This window comes from Ambystoma mexicanum, chromosome 6p (genome assembly GCF_040938575.1).
Source record: "Ambystoma mexicanum isolate Mex_15411 chromosome 6p, UKY_AmexF1_1, whole genome shotgun sequence".
In the NCBI taxonomy this organism is placed as follows: Eukaryota; Metazoa; Chordata; class Amphibia; order Caudata; family Ambystomatidae; genus Ambystoma; species Ambystoma mexicanum.
In genome coordinates, this window is record NC_090935.1 from 652436647 (window position 1) to 652463643 (window position 26997).

The following is a 26997-nucleotide window of genomic DNA, read 5'->3' on the forward strand; positions in this document are numbered from 1 at the left end:
CCCACTAACGCGCAAACCGCAAAGCCCATAATGCCGAACAAGGGGAGCGAGGGACACCCTGCAACTCCTGCTCCCTATGTTCGGCATTATGGGATTCGATTTTTTTTGTCCCAGCTGAATGCGCATTCAGCATTTTGGGGCAATACCAGCAATTTACACATTAAAGTGCCGAAGAGACGCGGAGCGAGAAGTATATTTGGTCCTTCGCGATGCATAGATGGGAGTGAAACGGGAGTAGCAGGGGCTCTTTTGAACACTAGCAGGTCATGTTTGAGTCGAGTTTTGAAGAGTTTCACAGATGAGGTGGATTTGATGTCCGGGATGAGGGGGGCAGCGGGTACATTCCAGTGGAGTGCCTCTAGTAAACAAAGGAGCTAAAGCAGGAGGAGGAGGAGCAGGATCAGGGATGCACATAGGTTGGAGCAGGATGAAGAGCACAGATTCCGGTGCAGGATAGAGCGCAGCAGTCAGCAAAGTGGGGGGACTGTGGATGGATTTGAAGGCAAGAAGCAGTTATTTAAATAGAGTGATTTTGCAAGAACACCCATCCAGTGTGGTGTATATGAGTAGAGTTAGAGTTAAAGTATCTGGGAAGATTGAAAAGGGTGAAAGTAGAGAACTTTGTTGAGAGGTGTGATAGACTAGAGTGGAGATGAGAGTTTTAGTAGAATGAGGAGTGAAAGAAACACTACCATATTTTTCTGATGTTGAGGTCGTGAAGTGTGGCTTCGGTGGCCATAGGTGTGATGAAATGTAGAGTTTTAGGTCACTATCAAAGCAAACCCCAATGCTGAAAGTCATGGATGAAGGGGTGAAGAGCGAGGGTGTGAGGAGATAGGAGTAACTTACTCACGAGTACATTGACACAATCACGCACTCAGGGTACACTCACTTCAATATCAGGTCACTCACCCAGCCCTTCACCCATCAACTCTCCCTCCCACTCATTCAGCCTTATTGCGAGTTTGGTGGTATTCTGGTGGTAAATCCACTGGAATACCACCAAATGGAGTTACTGCTACCTCCGCTTGGTCCAGTGAGTTTACCACAGGATTACAAGTGATGGTATGAGGTTTAAATCCCCATTACATTAGGACTCCATTGGAGATTTTTGGCTGAATTACCACTGGCAGAAGTTTGTCCTCCACTTTTTTTCCCATGCCGTCAAAATTGTGATGAGAGATAACCTGATACCCAAGACATCTATGCACATGGAAAAGGTGTTGTGAGCAAAACGTGTAGTCAAACTGAAATAATCAAACATAGAGACATCTATGCAGGTGGAGCCTGCATATGTAAATTAATCCATTTACAAAGGACAGCCGACACATGTTTCAACCATAATACAGGTCTTTTTCAAGGTTGTTGCAACAATACATCGATAAAAAATTATATCAAATTGTAAATCACCCGAAAAGTGAGTGCCAAAAAAGACATGTCAGTATCTGTCGTATTAAAAATAAACTGTTACATACAATTAGACACAATCAGCGAATGACAAAAAAGAAGAACATATTTTAACCCATCAGTGCATACAAAATTGATAAGTATCAGGTACAAGGGGGAGAGAAGAACAGAAGGACAAGCAATTAGATACTGACTGCGATACATCTCTAATACAGATTGATTATACCAGGTAACCACTGTGAGAATCCACCAGGGGAAACACCCCAGAATGCCGACTATTTCCTGCCCAAGATTCACAAACCTTTTGCAACAATACCTGAAGGAAGGCCCATACTCAGTTGGATCAGGTGGGTAACGGAAACACTTGTTAAATATGTCAATCAAGCAGAAAGATGTTTTAAAGATCCCAACATACTTGCATAACACTATGCACTGGTGAAAGATACTTGAAACTATCAAATGGCAATCCCATTTTATATTGGTGACCCTTGATGTCAAATCGTTGTATACCTCCATCCAGCCCCATCTGGCTTTTGCAAGCATTGATTCCAGTTTTCGGCAGCATTCAGTGTTTTATTAAGCATGTGAGGAGGAAAGAAGAATAGAAGGTCTGCTTGGCGTTGTATTTTACCTTATATTTTATTGTGACTGGATTTCAAATATGATTGGTAAAATGTGATATGAAATTTGTTTTACTTCTTTTCTATGTTCTATATGGATTTTGGTTTTTGAGGATGTCTTACATTTTGTAAAAGATTATGTTACCAAACACAATAAAAAAAAAAAAAAAAAAAAAAAAGTGTCTTATTACAGTCATGTAGAAATTAAAAGGAATTGTTAGAAATGTCACTTATCAACAACGTGTTCATCTTCAATGGCCAATATTATCAACAAACAAGTATTTTGGACACGCCATATGCTGCGCTCTGGCAAACTTATTTATGCATCAACATGAGACCAGACATGCATTTGCGAACAGTGGCTTTATGGCTTACATCATTAAATGGTACACGTATATTGATGATATCCTGATGGTGTGGCAAGGTAATTTTGACCAGCTTTGTCAATTTGTGACTTACCTTAACATCATTGACTTTTGAATATTACTTATCTGCACATCAAGCAGTACTCAAATTAATTTCTTGGACATTAGAATCTTTGTTACCTTACGCGGCTTAGATATCGAAACATACAGAAAGTCCACAGAGGTCAACCTGGTGCTCCACGCTTCAAGATCCCATAGAAAATTGGTTATTACCATCATTCTGAGGGTAGAATTTGTAGGGGCACGCTGCAATTGTTCTGAAATGTCTGGGTTCAAAAATTAATGTCAGTTATTACACAACAGGTTTGAGTCCCAGGGATACTTCACTGCAAAAGGCAGAGAAATTCACATTGCTCATACCCAAGGCTAATGCTTCTAATCAGGATGAGCAAATACTGAGATTTACACCTGAGTACAGCACTGACAGTTATAAGATACAACGTATCCTCAAGACACACTGGCATTTGCTTATACTGCACCCTGACATTAGAAAGTGAATTGGTGCCTGTCCAAGTGCTACTCATCGAAAAGCACCCTCATTTAGAAATTTGCTAAGTCCATCCTACATGCCAAATACTCTGAAAGAGAATTCCGACTAGTTGACTTGCAGCCAGGCCGCGGGCTTTCACAAATGTGAGTACTGCTCCATGTGTCAACACGCTTTCACCACCCTTTCAATTGATTTTGACTCCTTAGGGATGAACCATATTCAACAATTCATCAATTGCCGGAACTAAATATGTTGTGTAATGTATCATAGGTGTTTGTCAAAAGATCTATACAGTTAGCACAATCAGAAATCTCACAACTTGGATCTGTGAATATCTGAGAATGCTTGGTAACCAGAATCCTAAATACCCACTATCCAAGCACTGGCAGGAGAAGCATCAAATGGATGATAATGATGATATAAGATTCACAGATCACATGTCTATTTCATGCGGAACCAGAGGAGGAGACCGTGAACTTAAATTGTGACAGGCAGAAGCACGGCTAATATGTAACTACAGAACTATATCCCATGGTCTCAATTCGGAGCATGAATTCAGTGTTTTTCTTTAAGCTACTGCTCTTCGCTCAAGCCTGTTTTGTATCTGCCTTGTGTGCTAATGTCTGATTTCTACTTTGTCATTAACGACTGTGAGCTAAGTGCTTGTCTTAAAATACACCCCTCGACAACTACTTAACCATTTAACTGATGAAGGAAGCTCTCCTTATCCTTCTTGACACACTCAGCCTCACACAGCACAAAAGAAAGACCCAACACATGTGAAAGGTAACATCCTTGACCTAATCATCACTGCAGAGTCTCCCCCCACAGCTCTCCTCCCCGCTTGATTGGTCTGACCACCTAGCCGTGCCTTTCAACATCCTGCACAGCATCCCAGTCAAGCACTCCCAGCTGAAACCCAGCAGACAAACCTTCAGGTCCTTCAAGAACTTCCCAGTGGAAGCCCTCACAGAAGACCTTGCCAACCTACACCTTGCATGGACCGAACACCCCCAACCACACTGCAACTCTCTACTGGAAGCACTCAAGGCCACCTTCTCAGCCTCCATCGACCAACATGTGCCTCTGAAACAAGGCACCTGCAAACTGAAACCGTCAGCACCCTGGTACACGCAAGAACTCAACATCAGCAAAAAAGTAATCAGGAAACAAGAGAAAACCAGGCGCTGCTCCAGAACTGCATGAAACCTGGTGCTCTTCAAGGAACTCAGAGCAACCTGCAAACAACTAATCAACACAGCCAAGGCCCCCTACTGTCACAATACCATAGCAGAAGCCGACAGCAAAAGCCAAGTCCACTTCAAATCGGTCAAGCAGTGCGTCAACCCGCTACCCAACCCTGCCATACCACACTCAATTGAAAAATCCACTGCCACCAACAACTTCTTCATCAATAAAATCAGCAAGATTCGCCAGCACATAGATGTAGCTCTGCATCCACAGACCCACCTCACGTCCCTCCTCGCAAAATCTCCACACCTTGGACAACATTCAAAACACTCTCGACAGAGGTCCTGATAGAAACACTGGCCACCCTCAAAGCCACATTGTATAAAATGACATCCTCCCAGCATCCGTCTTCAAGACCCTTGCCCCAGAAGCTCTCCTTCCCTATTTGAAGATCATCAACAGCTCGTATCTCAAGACACCTTGCCATCAATGCTAAAACCAGGACAAATCCTCTCTCTACTAAAGAAACCCACTCTGGATCCCGATAACCTAGGTAATTATCGCCCCATCGCCCATCTTCCCTTCCTAAGTAAGATCATCGAGAAAGCGGTAGCCGCACAACTGCAGCAACACATCAACACCAACAATCTCCTCCAAACCTACCAATCCGGCTTCAGACCCAGATGCAGCACGGAGACAGCAACCATACAGGCGGTCGATGACACCCTCGACATCCTTGACAAGGGGCACCCCTGCCTCCTGGTTCTACTCAACCTCTCGGCCGCTTTGGACACAGTAGACCAGGAACTTAAAGACACCCTATATCGTGCATGTGGATCAGCAACCTTGTCCTATGCTGGTTCAATTCCCACCTCGCCAACTGCAAGCAGTTTGTTCATATGGACTCATCTAGATCGCCAATTCTACCAGTCACCTGAGGAGTTCTGCAGGGTTCCATCCTCTCTCCAGTGATCTAAAATCTATACATGGAGCTGCTGGAAGCACTCCTAACCACACACAACATCCACCAATACGCCAATGACACACAGCTATACCTCAAGATCAACTTCATCAAGCACATCCATAGGCTCAAATCCTGCCTCTCGCTGATCCAGTCTTGGATGTCCAGTGCATACTTGAAGCTCAACCCCTCCAAGACCTAATTCCTTCTTCTCTCCAACAATACCAAACTCCCAGACATACAGACATGGCTATCAACCATGAACTCTCGGGGCTTCACACCCGAGCTCACCTCTTGCGCCAAGGCCTTCGGGTTCCAAATCGACAAACACCTCTCCTTCAAGACACACTTAGCTAAGAAAACTCTGTCAACTTGGAATCAACTCTCCCTCCTGTGAAGGGTCAAGCCCTTCCTCCCTCTGGACAGCTTTAGATCCAGCATTCAAGCACTGGTCCTATCCCACCTGGATGGGGGCAATGCACTCCTCGAAGGCCTCCCGTCATCCTCCCTAGTGCCCCTGAGAAGTTTCCTGCAGGCAGCCGCACGCCTCATCAAGGGTCTACGCAGATACGACCACATCTCCCTGGCCCTCATCGACCTTCACTGGCTCCCACTGCACGCACAAATCACCTTCAAGTCCTGCTGTATCATCTGTAAGGCAGTCGCCCTCAAGTCACCCAGCTACCTCACAGCGATACTCTGTATCTAAACTCAAAGCCAGGACACGTGCAGACTTGAAATCTGCTGCTTCAAAAAACAAAGGAGCAGAAAACAAGCCTTCTCTGCCTACGCCCCAAGACTATGGAACCATCTCCCCATTTGGCATCAGACTCGCACCCATGCTCCTACAATTCAGAAAATAACTCAAGACCCACCTCTTCAAGGAGTCTCTCCTCCTCAACACCTAGGCCAGCACATCGCCCCACGTGCCACCTAACTCACTAGACGCCACCCTCCCCTCCCTGCCACCCGGTACAGCTGTACTCGTCCTCTGTGCCCCTTTGTATCCTACCCCACACTGTATATCTGTTCTGTTGTTACCACTGAAAAGTGCATCTGTAATGCTGTACACCTCTGTAAAGCGCTCCGTCATGTAACTGTATTGGTGTATATCCCTGTAAAGCACTCTGTTGCTTCACGAAGCTAGGTCTGCACTCAACAAATACCATAATAATTATAATAATAATACACATATTATCCACCAGACTTGTATCATGGTACGATTCAAAGAACCAATTGATTCAGGCAATGTTCTACCAATCCACCTATGGGTATTAACCACAAACATGGTGGTTACAAGACATTTTGGGTTTCATGTAATAGACTTGTGACCCGAGTGATCATACACCTGGGGACCACTCTTGATCACCCCCACAGATCATCTTACACTGGGGGACATTCTTTAGTGGCAACTCTATATTTGCCCTGTCACTCTCATTGTGGTCTTCTCTTTTCTTCAGTTCATATACAACTAATTAGAGTGATACTTATCGTGTCACACACTTGTAGTCAGGGGTCCACCAATAAGAGCATAATAAAAAACCACATACTCTAAAAGTAGAGAAAACACCAGGCAAGAAGCAACACTGTTTAATACGGCTGGGTGAGCACAAATCAAACAGAACAGTGGAAAGGCTCTGATCAAAAGGCTGACATCTGAATGGAATACTGAATGGAATATGAATAGTAGTTTTATACCAAGAAATACAATGGTCGAAAAGCCATCGAAACACTTGCAGAATTCACTTTTTCTATGTTTCTCAGGGATTTCATTGGTTCATGGACATCACCTCTTCAAAGTTTACGTTGATTAGTGAAGCGTAATTGAAGCAAACAGTTTAACAGTTTCCCATTACAATGCCTCCCCATGTAGTACCACATTTATTCACACCCCATCCCAGAACAGCTTGTTATTATTGCAGTAACTTTTGTGCTGACCACTAGAACTTTAATACACTGCGATTGGTCAGCACCATTGAGAACGGAACATGAGGCACCCTGCAGCTGGTGGGAAAGGGGACATTCACATGATACCTGCTGGATGATGACCTTGGCAAACTCTGCAGTAGATACTTTGGAGGCTGACCACCCCCCCAAAGCTCAAGAACTTACCGTCTGATTGGTTCTCCCAGGAACGCCACTCCGTCCAGTGTTCCTCTCCCTCAGCCGCCTGCTGATGGGTATCAGAGCCATTTTTCCCTGCTGCCAGACTGGGCAGTCGGTTTGGCTGACCGCCCTGTAATTACATCAACCTTGTTCTGGTTATGTTGTTTTTTCCGTAATGAGCAGCTTAAGCCCCACCCCCCTTTTGCAGATCCCTGTCATACTGGTCACGTGTTTCAAATCAAGGTTTCCCACGTCCAGCCCGCCCCAAAGGATTTCCCACTACACGTGTTTATGATGGCGCTATTTGTATCCTTCCCTTTCTTTAGCTAATCATAGGACAGTATCTTAGACTGTGTGTACATCCAATGCATCATTACTCCCTACCCTTATCAGTGAAGCCCTTTGTACGGGGTGACTGTGGCTTAGAATACATGTTTAATTTCCCATGTAGCTGGCTCCACCGTCTCCTTTCGTTATTCTCGCAGTTGGTAGGTGTGTCCGCCTGTCTGGTGCTGCATTAGCACCTTTAATACATTCCCCCCTTCAATCGATCTTTCGGTTAACATTTCTGTCCCTCTCATCCCTCTTCCCCTTTGCTTGCACACTCACACTCTTATTACCCTGGTCATTTCCCCTTCCTCCACGTATACATCCAAATCTTCCCCAAAAATCAATATCTTTATTCCATCAGGTGAACACTCTCCACATAATGCCTCATAATTTTCCAAGTCTGGTGGGGGTGCTGTAAAATTATTTATACGTCAGTCTCTCCTTCATTTATACTGGGGTGTTCCTCACCTAATACTGCCTCAACCTTAATTTTCTGTAATGTCATTATGTAACCGTTCTTATGCTGGTGGCATTTACACCAATGGATGATCAGACGACGGCTGCAAGTGATGATGAGGATCGCAATGAGCACAGGGACAGTTATCTTATATGCTGCTACAAGCCAGTTGAGTGACCAGGTGAATAATGAATGGAGCCAGGTTGCTGATGAAATGTCTTGCGTTTCATTTGCCATTCTCTTGTGTATTGTTCTTATTTCCTTTACTGTGTCTGTGATTGTTCCATTTGCAGCATCATTAGCGGGAATTTCAGTGCAGCATGTGCTCACTATATTATGGCATACCCCTCCCTCCATGGCCATTATAAGATCCAAAATGAAACAATTTTGGAGGGTCATTCATTTTAGGGGCAGTAGTTCTTCACGCACTGTGCTGAGTCCCTTTTCGGTTTCATTTGCCAGTTGAAGAAGTTCGTAACACGTGATCTGCAACCACTTTGCATTGACTGCAGCTTGTACCCCAGGAAACAGGAGAGAGGTAAAAAAGAGAGATGCTGACCTGAACAATTTCAGATGACGTGGAATGTTACCTAGGCTCTTGGTGGATTCTGCCGAGATGTAGTTGCTGCTGCACCTTTTCTTCCTTGTTACCTTGTGTTTTTTTTGTATTGCTGCTGGCACTTCCTCTTTTAACGCAAACAACTAATTGAGTGGTATCAACTAAGGTAGGATTATGCAGAGTTACCAGTACGCACATCCCCTTCCAGTTCGGTGGTAGCTTGGCGTATGCTTTTGTTCCACCCACCAGGTGTCCATCACAGCTGCAGTCCCCTTTTGCAACCCTGCGATGTCCATCGTCCTCCTGCAACTGGTATTCATCCCCAGCATTATTGTTCATTTTGCTCTGAAACACAAAGAATACTGTGTGAGTGGCTTTATGTTTTATGAACCTGGGTTTTCATTTATCCATGTTAAAGCATGTACATAACTGTTCCAAATGTGCTTACATCCTCCATTTACTTCTTAACCACCCTTTCTTCAAAGCCCACCAGTCCTTCAGTGCGGCACTGTGCCATTCCCCTTTCCCACTTTCCATTGTGCAGTACCAAACCTTGCAATTGCATCACGGGTCTGGTGTGACACCATGGTCCATCGTACTGTCATGGTTATGAAGTCAGGGGCACAGGCATGCAGGGGTCGCATGCACAGGAGACCTGGGTGCACACTGTCCTGGCGCCTTTGGAGCCAGGCTCATGAACAAAAGTAAACAAGAACATCCATTTAACACCAAAAATCTTTTATTATGGACATAGCACTTCAGATGCGTTAACCTTGAACATTCCATCCATTAAGCAGGACGCATTCCCCTTGAACATTCCATCCATTAAGCAGCCCCAAGTGTATTCTCGGGTGTGGCTGCTTATGGATTGCCTTCGCATGTGCTCACTCTCTAGGAGTGGCAGGGTGTGGCTGGTAAGCCGGCCCTAATGGGCGTGCCCACAATCTCAGCTATATAAGCTGCCACGATGCTCAAGACAAACGCTTTGCGTTATTCTGCACTTGCAAGCAGCATAACGCTCACCATCGCCTGAGGTCAGACTTACCTTTGAAGATCCTGTTACAATTTGATGCAGAGTAAGGTGATGTTCCACAGAAGGTGAGTTTTGAAGGAGGCAAAAAAGCCAATTTTCGGCACATAGTAGTTGTTAATTTAGCCAACCGCTCTTTTTTCTTATCCATTCATTCTCTCCACAATCCCATTCACCTGCAGCCGGTAAACTGTGCAAAGTTTGTGTTTGATCCCTAAGAGATGTGTTATCACCTCAAAGAGATCGTTGGCGAAGTGTTGGCCATTATATGACCATATCTCCTCACATACACCCCATCTTGGGAATACTTCCCTCACTAGGAACTTTGCAGCAGATTTTGCATCATTCTTTGCATAGGGCCCTGCCTCAAGCCAATGCGAAAACAGACAGACCACTAAGTTTAGGTACCTGTAAGAGGCACATCTTTTTTGCATTTCAACATATTCAACATGCAAGTACCAGAAGGGCCCTTCTGGCCGTGGTAGTGTTCCCCGCAAAGTTTTTAAAGTACAGGCAAACAGAAACTGTTCGCAAACCATACAATTTTGCATGAACTCAGTCACTCTCTCAAGCATGTTTGGAACTAACCATCCCTCACTCAGCTCTGCAGCTATGCTTTGTTTGGACCCATGGGTGGGGAAATGCAACTAGTCTAAAGGCAGATTTAACAATTTTATGAGCATTACAGGCTTCCCTGTGCTATTCTGCTGCCAAATCAGGTGCATTGGTGACAGTGAACATCCTCTTTTTTTATCCACAATTCTTTTTCCTCTTTTGGTACCTCTCCTTGTAATTCTATTATGTGTACTATGGGGATCATTTTACATTTTCCTTCCCTTTCTTCCTCCTCACTCTTCTTCCTTTCTGCCACCTTTTCCCACTTCTCTGCGGTACCTCTGAACCCCCCCTTCCTCTGGGAAATATGCTGCTGCTTTTGCCACTCTAGCAGCCACCACTTCATTCCCCATTGATATCCTGCCTTGTTTACCTGTGTGTACGGCATATTTTATTATCGCCACCTCAACTGGAACTTTAGGGCCTCAATTAATGTTTTTAGTAGTTCCGCATGTTCTAAAGGGGATCTGCCCCTTCTTTTGAATCCCCTTCTTTCCCACCTTACCAGTCCTGAATGGACAGTTGACGTGACATAAGCAGTCGGAAAAATTATTTGCTGCATGCCCTACCATCATTTTTAGTGCACTTATCATTGCCACTAATTCCGATGCCTGTGCTAAATAATGTGAAGGTAGTCACTGCTGTGATGCTATTACATATTCCCTGTTTATGCAGCACACTACTGCCACACCAGTATGTCTCCTTCCTGTCTCTGGGTCAATACTTGATGACCCATCAATATAGACCATTTCTGCTCCTGCTATTTCTTCCTCTTTTACCTGTACGTTCCCTTGCATCCTGTCCATGTGTACTGCACAATCATGTATGTAATGCCCTTCTTGTATAGGTTCTGCCTGGTAGATTGCTGTGTTTAAACTTCAGCACCTTAACACCTCTATGGCTGGATTGGTTATTTTGACCTCGTATACCAATGCCCTTTGAGTAGTCGTGTACTTTTGGATTTCTCAAGAATGGAACATAATGAGTGTTCCACGTACAATACTACAGGACACCCCATGGTAATCGTTGATACCTTCTCAATTGCAAATGCTGCAGCCACAAGCGATTGTTCGCAAAGGAAGTGTGCTTGCATTACTGGGTCTAGGCTTCCACTGTATTAAGTTAGTGGCTGGTGTCCCTGCAGCTTCTTTTGTGTGAGGACAGCTGTCATCACTGAGTCTTCTGAATGTGAAAACAAATAGAAATGTTTGCCGAAATATGGGGTAGCTAACACTGGTGCATGTGCCAGTGCGTCTTTTAGTTCAGTGAAACTTTCATTAATTTCAGATGTCGATTTTATGTCCCTCTTCTCTTTCTTTGCTTCCTTAAGGCCCTGCAATAGGGGTTTCACAAATGTGGCATAATTAAATACCCATGCTCTGCAGTAATTGCATAGACCTAGAAACTTCTGCATCTCTTTCAGCATTTTTGGGTGGGTGGTGGAAGGAATGGCCTGTGTCCTTTTGGATGTTTTTCTACACCCTTAAATGGATATATTTGCCCCAGGTACACAACTTCTTCTGGGCAATACTGTTACTTTGCCTTATCCATCTTATACTCTTTCTCTGCAAGTAGTGACAAAGCATGTACTGAGTCTGTTCTACATTCTTCTTCTTTCTCACTGAATATGAGCAAATCGTCAACATATTGAATCACAGTGCTTGATGTTTGCACATTGCTTAGATTTGTTAGTATTATCCTATTGAAAATGCTGGCCGATCCGTAGTACCCCTGGTGCAAACGAGTGTGTTCGAACTTAGTTCCGCAATATGTGAAGGTGGTATGATATCTTGAGTCTGGGTGCAGCGGTATAGAGAAGAGGCGTTTTTCAAGTCACTGACCATGAAGTACTTTGCCTTTGCTGGGATATTGGGCAATATTGTGGCGGGGTTTGGAATCACAATAAATTGTGCTTCCATCACTTCATTTAGAGGGCACAAATCTTTGAGGAAACGCCATGACCCGCCCTTTGATTTCTTTATCAGATAGATCGCTGTGTTTCAGGTTGATGTAGATGTCTGAATTATCCCTTACTGCCATAATGCGTGCAAAGTGGAATATATCCCTTCATGTACTTCTCTGGTCAATGAGTATTGTCTTGCCCGGGGCAGCAGGGCCCCTTGTTTCAGTTTTACTTTTACTACCCCAATCCCTTTCAGTACCCCCACATTGTGGAGTCCGTTGGACTACAACTCATCTGGCACCCTTTTGAGATCTCCCTCTGTGAATTTATTTTCCTTTTTCACTAATTGTATCAGAATGGGCACTATTTTTTCCAATATCTGAACTGGACAAGGTATCTGTATCTGGAACACCATCTCTCCTTCCTCATCTTCATTGGCGAACAACTGTTCATCCGATACTCCTGTAAATGCCAAGGTGTCATCGTCTGTTTCACACAGTCTCACCATGTCTTTGCGTATTACTGCTTCTTCCAGCTGTAACACCATTGTTTTCCCCTTTAGGTCATCCTTCTGGCACTGTTGTCTGAATAGAAACTCTGAAGCCAGTCAGAACACCTTCCCTTGTAATCCCGGGACACATCCTAGCAGCACTTCAATCCCGTAAAGGATCATTCTGTGGTACAGTGTCTGTGCTTGCAAGCTGCTTTGTGCGTGGGCTGCCAAGAGAAGAGCTGCTTCTCGGGCATAGTAAATTCTAGGCATGGAGCACACCATCCCTTTCTCTGTGAATTATATGGTTGCATTCAGTTTGCTGAACAGGTCTCTCCCCAAGATATTGATGAGTGTGTCTTTGGAGTACAGTAAAGGAGCTACGAGGTGTTGTGTCCCTATGGTTAATGGTAAATCTTTTGTTACTGGAACCATGACCACTGCCCCAGAAAAGCCCTGCATATCCATCACTTTGTTAGTTAATAGGAATCCACCACCCGATGCAGGATTTGGTTGCTCCTGTATCTATGAGAAACCAGTCCTATTTTCACTGCTACCTGGGGTTCCTCTTCGAGGTCATCAGTTACGTCAGGATTAGCCACACTCAGACTTTCTGTGGGCCTTCTATTGCTGTGTGTTATTCAGCGGGATGGGGAAAGGGTTCCCTCCTACCACGATGACCTGTGTAATGGGGCACCATGTTTTGCCCTAACACCACTGTGGTTTGGCCTGCTACTGCGGGTGGCTAAACCATTTCTGGGACCTTTACCCCACTCTCGGTTGGCCTTCCTTGGGGCTCTACTCCTCCCTGCTGTGTTGGCACCTGCGCTGGTTGTAACTGCCCTGGAGGACAAAGCATATGCTGCCACTGGAGCCCCTGCTGTTGTGCTACTTGGGTTGCCTGTGCCTGTTGCAAAAACAGACAGGTGCACTCCACATGTCCCATGTTCTGACATATGTAGCATGGCCCAGAAACCCTATATCCTTTTCCTCGATACCCCTCTCTTCCTGATTGTGAAAACCCTCTTCCTATAGGAAAGTATCACCCATGCATGTAATTCCACTGTGGTGGTGTTCTCCATTCTGGTCCATACTGTGGCTGCATGTACCCTCCTTGTTGTGGTGTTTGCCCTATGGCACTATGGCAGTGGCATCTGGCTCTAGAAGTGCTCCTTCCATGGTGTATTTGGCAAGTTTCTTTTGTACTAGTTTGTTTTCTGCCTTCGTGGCATTCTCGGCTGCCTGCCTCTCGCTTCCTGCTTCCTCTTACAGTAATGTACTATTACTAGCCCTTAGCTTCTATACCCATTATCTTATACAAGGCAGCCTGTACTTCTGTTGGCGGTCCTTTTACTAGTATGTGATAGAACAATGGTATGCATTTGTCCCAGGACCTTCGTGTCTCTTGGGTCCGTAAATCCTGAACTCGTTTTATATATTCAGCTGGGTCATCATCACCTTTCATTTTATAAGCCATCACTGACCCCAGATCATAGGTGTCTGGAACCATGCTTCTTAAAACCTCCCAGACATGTGCTCGGTAATTGTTAAATAGTGCTCTGTCATGAGCATTGATGCTCAATTTCACTTCTTTATAGCCAGCCTGATTCCAAATTGTATATGCTTGTTCTCTTATAATTGGGGAAAACAAACCTATATCCCCTACAACTAGTGTCACCCCTGCTGTCTTTTTCTCGAGTGCCTGTATCCATTTACTGGCACCGGCTACGAGGGAGGGAAAGCTACATATTAGGTTGTCCCAGTCCATTGTTTGCCAGAGCACATAATGGGCTCCTAGTCGTCCCTTTTTGTAGTAAAAGAATTACCTGTGTCTTAAGTCCCATCCCTCCCTCTATGACAGCTTGTGTTAATCCCATTTTTATCTTCCCTGTCCTACTACATAAGGAGGTGGACCCGTCCCTGTCAAAACCGTCACTGTCCTGTTGTCTCCACTCTTTTCTTCCCCTTCTTCTAAGTTTGTCGGACGTCCATTCACCAAAGTCTCCATCACTCCATTCGTCTCTTAATAACCCCTCATCTAAGGCTGTATCTTCCTCATCCCCTTCATCATTTTTTTCTGTTTCTTCCTCCCCATCTAATTTGAATTGTAGTCTTCCCAATAGCCATTCTCCCTTATCCCCCTTTCTCTTCCTCTTCATCTCCCCCTCCATCACCCGTTCTGCTTCACTAAATAACGCATCCACTTGTTGGCGCGTATTTTTTTCGATATCGCTAGATATTTTCTTTCGCCCTACATGTGCACCTCCTCCCTTTGTGCTTCTTTCTCTTTTTCCGCCATTGTTTTCTCCTGGTCTCCCTTTGAAGTTTCCCGCCGAGCCTTAGTATACACTGCGGCTGGTCATAAGGTTGGATCCAACCCATAGGGCGGGGCAGTGAGCGCAGGCCACCCCATCCCACTCTCTTCTTCTTTGTTCTTCAATTTTTCCCCTGTAGTCTCCTCGTATAATTTCCAGAGACCCAATGGCCCTCATTACGAGCATGGCGGTCTGGGAAGTACCGTACCGGAAAGCATGCCAGTACCGTACTTCCCGGCCCACCATACTACGGGCTCTGCTCGTGGGAACCGTTTCACCCGCCAGATTTTTCCTGGCGGGTGTAACGGCACCCGGGAGCACAGCACGTCGGATGTACCGGCATATGCAGAGCTGTGCCGGTGCATCCGACGTCCCCATCCCCATTCAACCCTATGGGGCAATATGGGGATGAGGAGGCCCTTGATTCCGGCACCTGAAAATGGGCAAGTACCGAGTCCGCCTAACTCGACATGAGCCAGTCCTTGCCCATTCACGGGTGCTGGAAAAAATGCAACTCCAGCGACAGCCATGCCGTTTTTAACAGCACGGCTATCGCCAGAGCTGTAATAAGGGCCAATTTGTTTTGTCTGCATTTAGCTTAGAACCCTTATATTGTGTTAATAGGTATGAGAACATATTCCCTATTATCTTACTGTCCAATGTCCCTTCTCCTGGCAATGCTTGGAAACACTACCCTGCAGTCTCCCCGGCCCACTGAAAATTGTATTTTAAAAGGTTTATCGTGATACTGAGGCATTTTGTGGTCTAGGGGGCTGTCCATTATTTCCTGTTTTTTTATTCTATTACCCTGTGTTCCATCCTCCTCCTGTTCTCCCGACTCTGTCCTTTTTTTATTGGTTTTATTTTTTTATTATTCCCAATCGCACCTCTCAATGTTCACTCTGGCCCTATCCACAGGCCCTACCAGACACTCCACTCGTTCGGAATGGCCGTCCCCACAGGCCCGACCACTGTCTCAACGTTAGTACTTAACAGCCCTCTCCATAGGCTCACTGTTCCCCATGTTAGCGCAAGAGTGTCCAGTGTTTAACCATGCATCACCGGCACACTCCTGCTGTTGAAATGCAAAAAGCCTGCTTCTGGCGAGTGCATCTTTGAGTACTGTTCGCGGTCTTCGCTTCGTTGTGAACACCCTACACAAACACCGGATCAGCATTGTTGTATACTTTCTATTGACTGAAATTGTGCGTGAGAGTCAAGCCACACATCCCCCGACTCGGAAATGTATTTAGTAGGCAGGCGCGCACCTCCGCGCACGCGCATCTAGAGACTGCATCTTTGAGTGCTGTTCGCTGTCTTCGCTTCCCTGTGGACACCCTGCACAGACACCTGACCAGCATTGTTGGACACTTTCTAGTGACTGAAATTGTGCGGTATGCATTGGCTAGCTGTGTTCCACCATCTATATTACTTCTAGTTACCAAGTATCCCTACTAAATATATTTATTCCACCTTTTTCTCTTAGTGAAAGTCAAGCCACGCCCCCTGACCTGGACGTGTATTTAGGAGGCGGGTGCACGCATCCACATGCACGCATCTAGCAAGTGCATCTTTGAGTGCTGTTCGCTGTTCTGCTGTGAGTCGTGAGTATGAGACTCTGATATCCCCCATCTCCGCCATGAGCAGCAGCTGACCCACAAACTGCCAGTAGGAAAAGAGCTTATCGGAAACACGTTTGTAGCACCCCTGTGCCAATCTAACTGTGTCGTGCATGTCGCTAACCTTATAGCTCACTACACTAGCTTGCAACATCTATTACCGCTGAACCCGATCTAGATCTTAATGTGTGGGGTGCCAAACCACAGGCGCTTTGAGATTGACCCCCAGTGTTCGATCCTTCTCTCTCCAAAGATACTGATAGATCGTAGCCACCTCCAACGGCAGCGTTAACATGTACTCCTAAAATAATAGCAAAACTGTAAGCTGTAATTAAATCTAAAGAACTAACAACTTATTTTTCCAAACACATGGTACTAAGAGCAATAGATGAAAATGTAGCGATCAATGAAATTGCAGCCGATTTGAAAGTTGCATTGGGGTGTGTGAGCTGAAAGCTCCTATCCCAAGTAATTAGTCTTGATAGTAGTACAGACGATGCAAGTACTAATGCAAATAGCAATGATCACACTAATGGTACCCCCAAGAACCTGCCTGATCATACTAGTCTAGAGATACACCAAGGGAATATTGAATGCGAACACCTAACTGAAGCAGAAGTTGAAACCACCACACAATCGGTACCTATGTACCCAAAGGCCCCTACCTGCCCAGCTATTAGTGATATTGCCAGCAACATAGGACAAAATGTCTTGAATATACAAGCAATGATTCATAATGTGGAGACAAATGTACTACCTAAGAAAGGGATATTAGATGTAAATGTCCTAAAAGTGGTGAACGTTACAAATGATGATGCACAAACTGCCCCCACTTCTAACCCTGTCCGTGAAAGGTTTGACAAAGGTTCACACTCACTACTAATGTATGAGGTAGATCTGGGTGACGCACATCCAACAGAGCCACCTACCCAAGCAGTGATAGAGGAATGTAACGTGGAAATGGGTGAGTGCCCCGGTAATGTGACCAACATATGCACTAACATAGCAAATGCCCCTGATAAAATTCTCAATAGTGTTAACCATGAAACGGATAATAACAACATGGGGAATGTTAGCATGACATCCACCACAATGTTCAGTATCTTTGAAAATCTTCTGTCTTAGTAGCAGAGAAATGCGAAAGATTGGAGAACAAGATCAATATTCAATCGATCTTACTGCATAAAGGTATTAACAGAGGTTGTAAAACATATAGAGAACAAGGTGTGAATACCAATGTACTTGACGAGCCTCCAGAGCCAGATATTAACCTCAGCCCACCCAATGCTGATGGAACCAATGGTGAACCTGCTGCCTAATTAGGTGGAAGTAGAGGCCCAAAAGGTTGTAAAAATAAGGTAATAGCCCAAGTATAGTAAGAAACAGAATCACTAAAAGAATGCTTGCATAGTATCTGAGACCAATATAATCTGTATGATATTAAATGTGGAACAGAGTGATAGGGAAGGTGGAGCAAGTATGAGACAGGACAATGTTAAGAAAATTGACCTTCCTATCCCGAAACCTAAAAAGAAAAAGAAAACAGGTATACATAAAAATAATAAAGAGTATAGTAATAATGCAGATGGAGCATTAGAAGATATTGAATGCTTATTTGTAAGCAAATGTCTCCAGGTAACTTGTAGTACCATCTATAAAGATATGACAACTGAGAAGAAGCTGGTGACTACTGCCTCGCAAACAGGGATGCCAAAACCTAACAAATTGCCCCATGTGAAAAGCACTGTAGATAAAACTTGTGTCGCTGCAAATAGGACCCCAGAGACGGGTGCTGTTGAGTATAACGCCTTACAGATACGCCCATTATCAACATCTGACTGCGTGCCTCCGCTGAATAGATCCTATCTACTGTGTCCTTTCCACTCTGTGGTTCTCCTCCAAGTGGTGAGCTCAGAAGATATCAAAATAGTAGATCAACTAAAAGACTTGCCTGTATCTGTGCCAAATATATTGTTTACATCAGATGCAACGTTGGAATATATTATGAACTATGAAGAAGACCTAAATAAACTGGGATATAGTTGCAATATTGTGACAACGTTTCCGCAAAAAATGAGACCTCTTAAAGTGTTGAACCCTGGTATTGGTGCTGCTTCCTCGTTGGTAGCGCAAGGCAACACAAGTAGGGAACCAACAGAGCGAGTCAATATAATTATGGATAGTCAACGTAACTATAAAAATATGCATAGTACAAGTGAGCCCGAGATCAGTGGCGATGGTTATTGGCAGTGGCTGCCAACAGTGTTTAAGTCCTACTTTGCAACTGTTTCGGGATGACCTAAATTCTTATGCTCATGGAATATATGGGGGCATTCCCATCTAACCGCTGATGAAGGGTTAATAGCTTACATAAACCTAATGTAGATGGTGGCCCTTCAGGAAACATGGCTGCTGGAGTGTCGAGAATTCGATGGTTGAAGCACTGTCTACCAATAAGCGATTAGAGGTCTTATTGGAAGACCGAAGGGTGGTCTTTTGATCACTGTTGGACACCCCTGGGCCTTGAAAGAGATACACGGCTCCTCCTCTATTGTATTAGCATTTATTATTAACATCTATGACACCCCAAGAGCAGTTGCTACTAATCAGAATGTGAAAACTGTGAAAAGTCTAATAGATGTGTGTGACCCGAATGTCCCCCTCGTAATCATGGGGGACTTTAATGCGAAAATAGGTAGTGGTGACATAGAACTGGATAGATCTCCTGTCTCGTCGCCTGTTACATTGCTGGAGATTGAGCACCAAGTTAAGGCCTGGGCGACCTTGTTATACTCATATCCATTAGTTAGACTTAATAGCAACTGCAGTAGTGACTCTCCTAAAGCTTATACACGCATTAGTGGCAAAAGTGCTTACACTATAGACTATGTATTTGTAAATCCTGCAGCAATGCTATTGGTGGACATGGCAATAGTAATACGGGTTGAAAGGGATCACATACCACTATGTGTAGCGATTGAAATCGAAGAAGTCGACAAGCATAATAAGGATTATGATGAGAATGGGGACATTTACATTAGCACCAGTAATAACCGCATCCAATGGACACCAAGGAATCTTGAGAATGCTAACATAGTAGTGAGAGAGCTACTCCCTAAATTCATTGTCCATCATATAAAAGGTGTACCCTCTACAATTATAGATGATTTTTTCAAAGTTACTAACGAGATCAAAGCAACTACCAAAAAACATTGAGTGATCAAAAGTCCCCTTAAGCGTTGGAACTCATCAAATGCAAAAAGCAGACATTTTGGTAGCAAAATTCAATTAGCTAAAAAACAGTTCAGGAGTCAGATCTCCAGTATACTGAAAACCTCAGGTAAAATAAACTCTGACTGGGACGCAAATATGTCCATTAAAAAAGCAAAAAACTCCTACAGTAGATGGTTAAAAACACACCAATTCACATGTGAAAGAGAACAATGGCACTAGCTAGCTAATCATACTCGTAGCAGAAACACCAATGGAGTCTGGCCCGTAATCAGAGCGGCCACAAAACGTGAACTCCCAATACAAAGTGTGCCTGAAAATGCATGGTCGGAGCATATTGCAAGTACATTGAACAGCCACACACCACCAGATGTGTCGATAGAAATACCGATGCAACCATGGAATTGTAAGACAACTGTTGAAGATCTGATAGTGTTTATTAGTAAACTGAACTTATCTCGTGCCACAGGCCCTGATGGAACTTGTAATAGTCTGATAAAAATATCTTCATTACTATGGGCTCAGGCACTTCATTTTCTCTTTGTGGAGATACAGAAGAGTGTCACCCTCCCCACACCGCGGAGAGAGAGCCACATCCTACTGGTCTACAAGAAAGGATGTTGGACAAACCCAGTTCACTATAGGATGCTGTCAATGTTGACGTTTCCATCTAAACTGTTGGCTAAAGTCATATTAACTGAGCTTACACAATGGATCAATGCTAACAACATTCTTCCCCCTAATCAGATCGGGTTTAGATCAAATTCTAACACAACTCATGACTTGATAATACTAGTGTCAGCAGTTGAAAATGTGACTCAAATAAAAGAATCTGCGAGATATGGCGCTTATATAGGTTTTTTGCGCTGCTTTTGACACAGTAATGCGCAATAGGCTGTGGTCAAAGTTGATAGTTTGGGACATCACCAGAGGTCTTTTGAATAGGATTGTGCTACTCTACCATGATACCGGCATAAGAATAAGTTTGGATATTGAAGGTAAACTCTCTGAGTCCTTTCCCACTCGAAGAGGAGTCCAACAGCGCTGCATTTTGGCAGCGACCCTGTTCAACCTCTATTTGGCTGATCTGCCAGTGGCACTTTTAAACTCAAGATCCCACCTAATCAAGATCGGTCAGCAAAAAATAAATCGTCAAGGGTATGCAGATGATCTATTGTTGCTAGACCAAACCCAGAATGGTCTTCAAACCCTATTAGATTGTCTACAGACATACGCCAAAATGAGTGGCCTAACAGTGAATATTAGGAAATCTAAAATCATGATATTTAGAAGGAAAATATCCAAAGCAGGACCCAGATATGTGTGGAAGTATGATGCATTACCTTTAGAATGTGTTAAACAGTATAAATACCTGGGAGTAACTGTAGATCAGACTCTATCCTGTAAGATGCACTGGAATGAGACTAAACATAAATGTATGCAAATCATCTATGCATTGAGTTCCTTCATTGGTCGCCAAAGAGGGACCTCCATTCAAACGATCTTGCTGCTGTATTCTGCTGAGATTATTCCTGTACTCATGTATGGTGTGGAAGTGTGGGAGTACAACCTTACAACTGAGATGAGTTGTTTTGAAGCAAAGATGCTTAAAATATTGTTTAGAATGCGGAAGATGTTGCCGGTGTAATACCTGTGATTAGAGTTCAACATAAAAGATATAATAGCTATATATAGATATATATATATATATCCAGAGTCACCCTATGGTTTGAAAAACTATCATGCCCAGATAACGGCACTATCATAGTGAGTTACCTTACACCCTTCAAATCCATTGAGACCTACGAACACATGGGTACTATGGCCAAAATCATGAAGATACAAATGACTTGGCTATCAGGCTTCAGGCGAGAAAGTAGTTGGATCAACTTGCGGCCATGCAAAAGATGGCTAAAGCAGAAACTAGTGTCGTATAGTTATGAAGCAAATTTAGTCAAGCTAGCAACAAATGTGAACAGTGGCCGGTTTATAGCATACATGATGCAACGAGACTTCATGCCAAATTATGTCGTGGGCTATCCCAGCAGTAGAGCAATCAGACAATATTTGTTGATAACATTTAATAGTTGCCCTGTTCTTGAAATTATGGGAGCACATCTTCATCTAAACAGAGCAGTTCCTTGTTGCTGCTTGTGTGGGAATACACGATCGAATCGGTTGAACACATATTGACAGACTGTGAACGCTTGCCTAACATAAGAACTAAATGGATGAAATCATATAACAACTGCGATAGTCTTGAAACGTCTAACATGTGGCAGAAACTGGTGGAAGGGAACGACACTAATGTTATATATCTTATGGTGACATTTTTTAAGCAATGTGCAGAGATTCTAGAGTAATTGTCAAGAGGTATTTTTTAAACCTCCCTAAAAATTGATTTTAGTATTGTGCTAATCGTGTTATGCGATTCTGGAAACATCTTATAGAATGTTTTTAATGGAGAGATTAATTTCTTGTATAGTATGTGGATCTGCATTGATGACTTTTCTATCAAGATGTGTAGACTGTCTTTTAAATTATGTGTTTTAATGTAACAATGTGTCAATATATACAAAGCCGTTTTGGATAGAAGTATATTATTCAAAATAAATAAATAAATAAAAAGCCTGCTATTTCACACAAGATATCTCTTGGTGCTGGCTCAGCCACCACAAGCCCTCACCACTGAATGACTCTAACTACCAATGCATGTCCCTATCCACAAAAAATCAACACAACGTGTACCCCTGTTATGCAACTATACAATCGCCTGCACTACGAGCCACTCCTGTCTAATGGAGTTCCCCACACCCTAGGCACCTCTCCTGCTCTACCACAGGGGTGCTCACACGAGCGCCCACTCCCTATCAGGTGGTATGCTCTAATATCTACACTACTACAGCTGATCGTCTTCCCTTCTCCGAGGATGTGTCCTATACACCGTAAAAAGAATCTATCCCTCCCCGCTGTAGGAATACACTATTATGCAGCATCTTATTGCACGGTTGTACTCACGTCCTGGATACTCTTGAGCCCCCTCAGTACTGCGCCTCCACCACAGGCTCACCATTCCACTGAGCGTGGGACGGCGCTTGGGACCTGGAAGACGTCGACATCTGCATAGCCTCCTCATCTTGCATTGAACAGGTCTGCGGTCGCCAGACCCGCGCCCCCACGGATGGCAGCCTGTATACCCTCAGTGGTCCGAGGAGGAATATAATAACTCACTGGGGCCTCCATAAATGTAGTTCAACGATTAGAGCATAATATAAATAAAATACTCAAAAGGTAGACCAAACACCAGGCAAGAAGCCACGCTGTTTATTGTAGCTGGGTGAGCACAAATCAAACAGAACAGTGAATAGGCTCTGATTGAAAGGCTGACAACAGTAGTTTTATACCAAGAAATGCAATGGTCAGAAATCCATCGAAACACTTGCAAGTTGAAATATTTACTTTTTCTATGTTACTCAGGGATTACATTGATATGTGGACATAACCTCTCAGAGGTTTACGTTGACCAGTGAAGCGTAATTGAAGCAAAAAGTTTAACAGTTTCCCATTACAATGCCTCCCCATGTGGTACCACATTTATACACACCCCACCCGAGAACAACTTGTTATTATTGAAGTAACATTTATGCTGAGCAGCAGAACTTTAATATACTGCCATTGGTCAGCACCATTGAGAACGGAACACGAGACACCCTGCAGCTGGGCGAAAAGGGGACATTCACTTGATACCTGCTGCATGATGACCTTGGCGAACTCTCAAGATACTTTGGAGGCTGGCCACCTCCCCAGAGCTCGAGAACTTACTGTCTAATTGGTTCTCCTAGAAACACCAGTCCGTCCAGTGTTCTTCTCCCACAGCCGCCTGCCAATGGGCATCGCCGGGCAGGTGAACAGCACACTTGTACAGAGCCATTTTTCCCTGCGGCCGTACTGGGCGGCTGGTTTAGCTGACCGCCCTGTAATTACATCACCTTGTTCTAGTTATGTTGTTTTTTCCGTAATGAGTAGTTTAAACCCCATCCCCTTTTGCATATCCCTGTCGTACTGGTCAGGTGTTTCAGATTGAGGTTTCCCAGGGCTAGGCTGTCCCAGGCATTTCCGACTGCGCTTGTTTATGATTGCACAATTCTTATCCTTCCCGGTCTTTAGTTAATCATGGGACAGTATCTTGCACTGTATGTACACCCAAGGCATCTTTACCCCTTATTGTTCCCAGTGAAGCCCTTTGTAAGGGGTGTCTGTGGCTTAGAATACCTGTGTCATTTCCCATGTAGCTGCTTCCACCATCCCCCTTCTTTACTCTCGCAATTGGTAGGTGCATCACCCTGTCAAGTGCTGAATTAGGACCTATACTCTACAATAGGCTATATTTATTTTTCACTGCAAAGTACCTGTTTTTCAACCCAGGCCCCAAACATCGTGTTTTCCTGCCAAATTGAACTAAACATATAGCCTTGGCATTGCAGTATTCCGTGCCTTTGGCCCGCTCACTTACCGTCGAAATCGTGTGACACTAGCCCATGTTAATATTTACATTGAAGTGCCACCGTGAGCCACAGTGCTCTTCTACATACACCAATACAATCTTTAGGGTCTTCTCACTTACAGGCGAAATCGCATGACACTAGCTCATGTTCATATCTCTATTGAAATGCCACCCCAAGCATTGATGCTTTTCTGCATACATTATTACAACCTTTATTAATCTCATCACTGCAATATGACTAATTGTTATTTTCTTGCACCATGCTTCATCAGAGGATCTAATGTCTTTTAGTCCTTGTTACTCATTTATATATATATATATATTTTCCATTTTTCTATTTTTTTTAATGTACGGAACATCGCTACAGATTTATGTTCACGAGCCACTCTTAGATTAATTAAGAGCTGGCTTCTATTATAAACAGGTCCGTTAGTTTCTTGTTCCAACATGGCCACCAGCTTTATGCAAACACTTCATTGTCCTAACAGCACATCTCACACTTTTCATTCAAACGGGCACGTGACACGCATCACATGGCCACACTATTTCTGTCAGACCCATGCATATATTGCCGCCATCACTGATACTTGTTGGGAAGTGGAATTGGGAGATGCCGAAAGGCTCGCCCAGCATGCGCCTGACGCTGCCATGCTTAAGTAAGTTCCACATCCCCTTACCCTTCAGTCTTTGTTTAACCCATTGTTTTATTCCCCAGGCTTTGGGGGCTGCCTTTTTATACTTCATTTTTTAGCATAATTATTGAATAAATCCTGCTAATACTAAAAGGTCCACTTCCTGACATCTGCCAGCTACAAATATTCATTTCGATATGCACGGGTTTTGTGCCTTTAATGAGTTCCTCTTTGCCTATTGTCAGAAATTGAAGTCACTGAGTTAAACATAGTTAAACGTGCAACTCATTCTCATTGGAGTACACACTTCTTATGAATGCTGGATTTCTACTCTTTCAAAAACATGAAGGTCTGCAGGCAGAATCGCCACGGCTGCATATAGCTTTCCCATATAGGTACTGGTAAGATGTTTTTTCAAAGCATGCACTACTGCTATGATCACACCCAGAATGTCTCTATATATCATCTGGCTTTTGTCTTTATTTCCCTTCTTCTTCTCAGACCCAACTGGGCTCTCTATTTCAGTTGTCACCAATATAGATAGAAAGACTGAGCTACCCCCAGGAAGTTCTCTACAACTACTGCTCTGGGTAAGATTATGCGTTCACCTAAGTACCTAACTCTCCTCATCTAAGTTGTATCTAACTCACCAGGTGCCACCCGATTTATTACGATATGACGCTTGTCGTCATTTGCATGGTTCTTGTTCACTGCTCCCAGTCACACAATTTGTTAGGGAGTTGGTTCCATCAATTATATGCGGCCTGGAATTTGCCTTTCTCATATCAGCCTTAAAGGGGTAGTTTGGTCAGAATTGTTATTGGCCCAATCAATGGGGCATGTATTTTAGAGCATAGATCGATCGTTCTTAAAAATAATTCCAGTGCATCTTACGTACGTTGTTCTCACTTTAACACATGCAAAAACAACGGGTCGGGTAACACCATCTTGTGCTAATCCTATCCGTTGATCCATAGCCCTAGGTTCAAGTGTCCTCACTGCACTAATTCAGATCACCTGCCCCAAAAGCTGACATCTCTAGATGCTCACCATGAGCTCCACATATTTCAATGACGTTAGTGGGCAGCGTAGCCAAACGTACCCTGCCATCACCAACAACATAACGTTATTTAACGCAAAACCAGGAACACAAACATGCAAATCCATAAACAGATGCAAGACTTTTGTTTCTTTTCACAAAATTGGTAAAAACAGTTTATTTTGAAAAAAAGTAATAGTCACAAGCGTAATAAGTACTTTTAATTTTGACATAAGGCATGAAAAGAGGTAATTACATCCACGAAAACATGGTAACTTTTTACAATAGAGGTTACAGCTAGCAAACATTGCACAGTTCTCATATACAGTGATGTTATAATGCTGATTCCGTTCATCGATCGATTAATCCCAGTCTTTTCATTCTTCACATAAACTTTTTATCTTCCATCACCAATTTCTGATTGATGTACATGGCGTACCATTACAGAGAAAAAATGAGTGGCTTAAACTTCAAATGCAACACTTTCACATCCACTCATTTTCAGAACCTATAGGCTGCCATGTTGCTCCTTATAACTGCAACTGCAAACTGCAAAAGGACATATTGGTGTCTGGCGTTCGTTCAGGATAATGGTTATCACAGATGCGTTGTTGATGATTATTTGTCCAATTGCGGTTAGGGAAGCCATTGACTGTTAAACTGTACCTGTGACAGGCGCATATCCGTATAATATAACTATGGAAAATCGAGAATACAAAAATACATTTCAGGATTCAATTCATAACTGTATACACACAGTACATATTTATGTCAACTATCAATTTAAGTTACAACTAACATGTACGATGTCTATTATTTGCGTCAAATTGAACGTTCATCCATCACAACGTATAAATTCTGTAGCATACAGCACACTTGCCATTGTCACTTGCACAAATATTTGTTTTAACTTTGCTTACATTGTGTCTTGTTTCCATTCTCCCTATGTGACGGCTGAGCAACCGCTTCAAAAAACAGATCTCAGTCATAGAAACGTAACATTCCTAAGTAAGCTTTCAATATAGTGAATCTTATAACCTCTTTGTGGATATTCCACACATTTTGGACTTCAA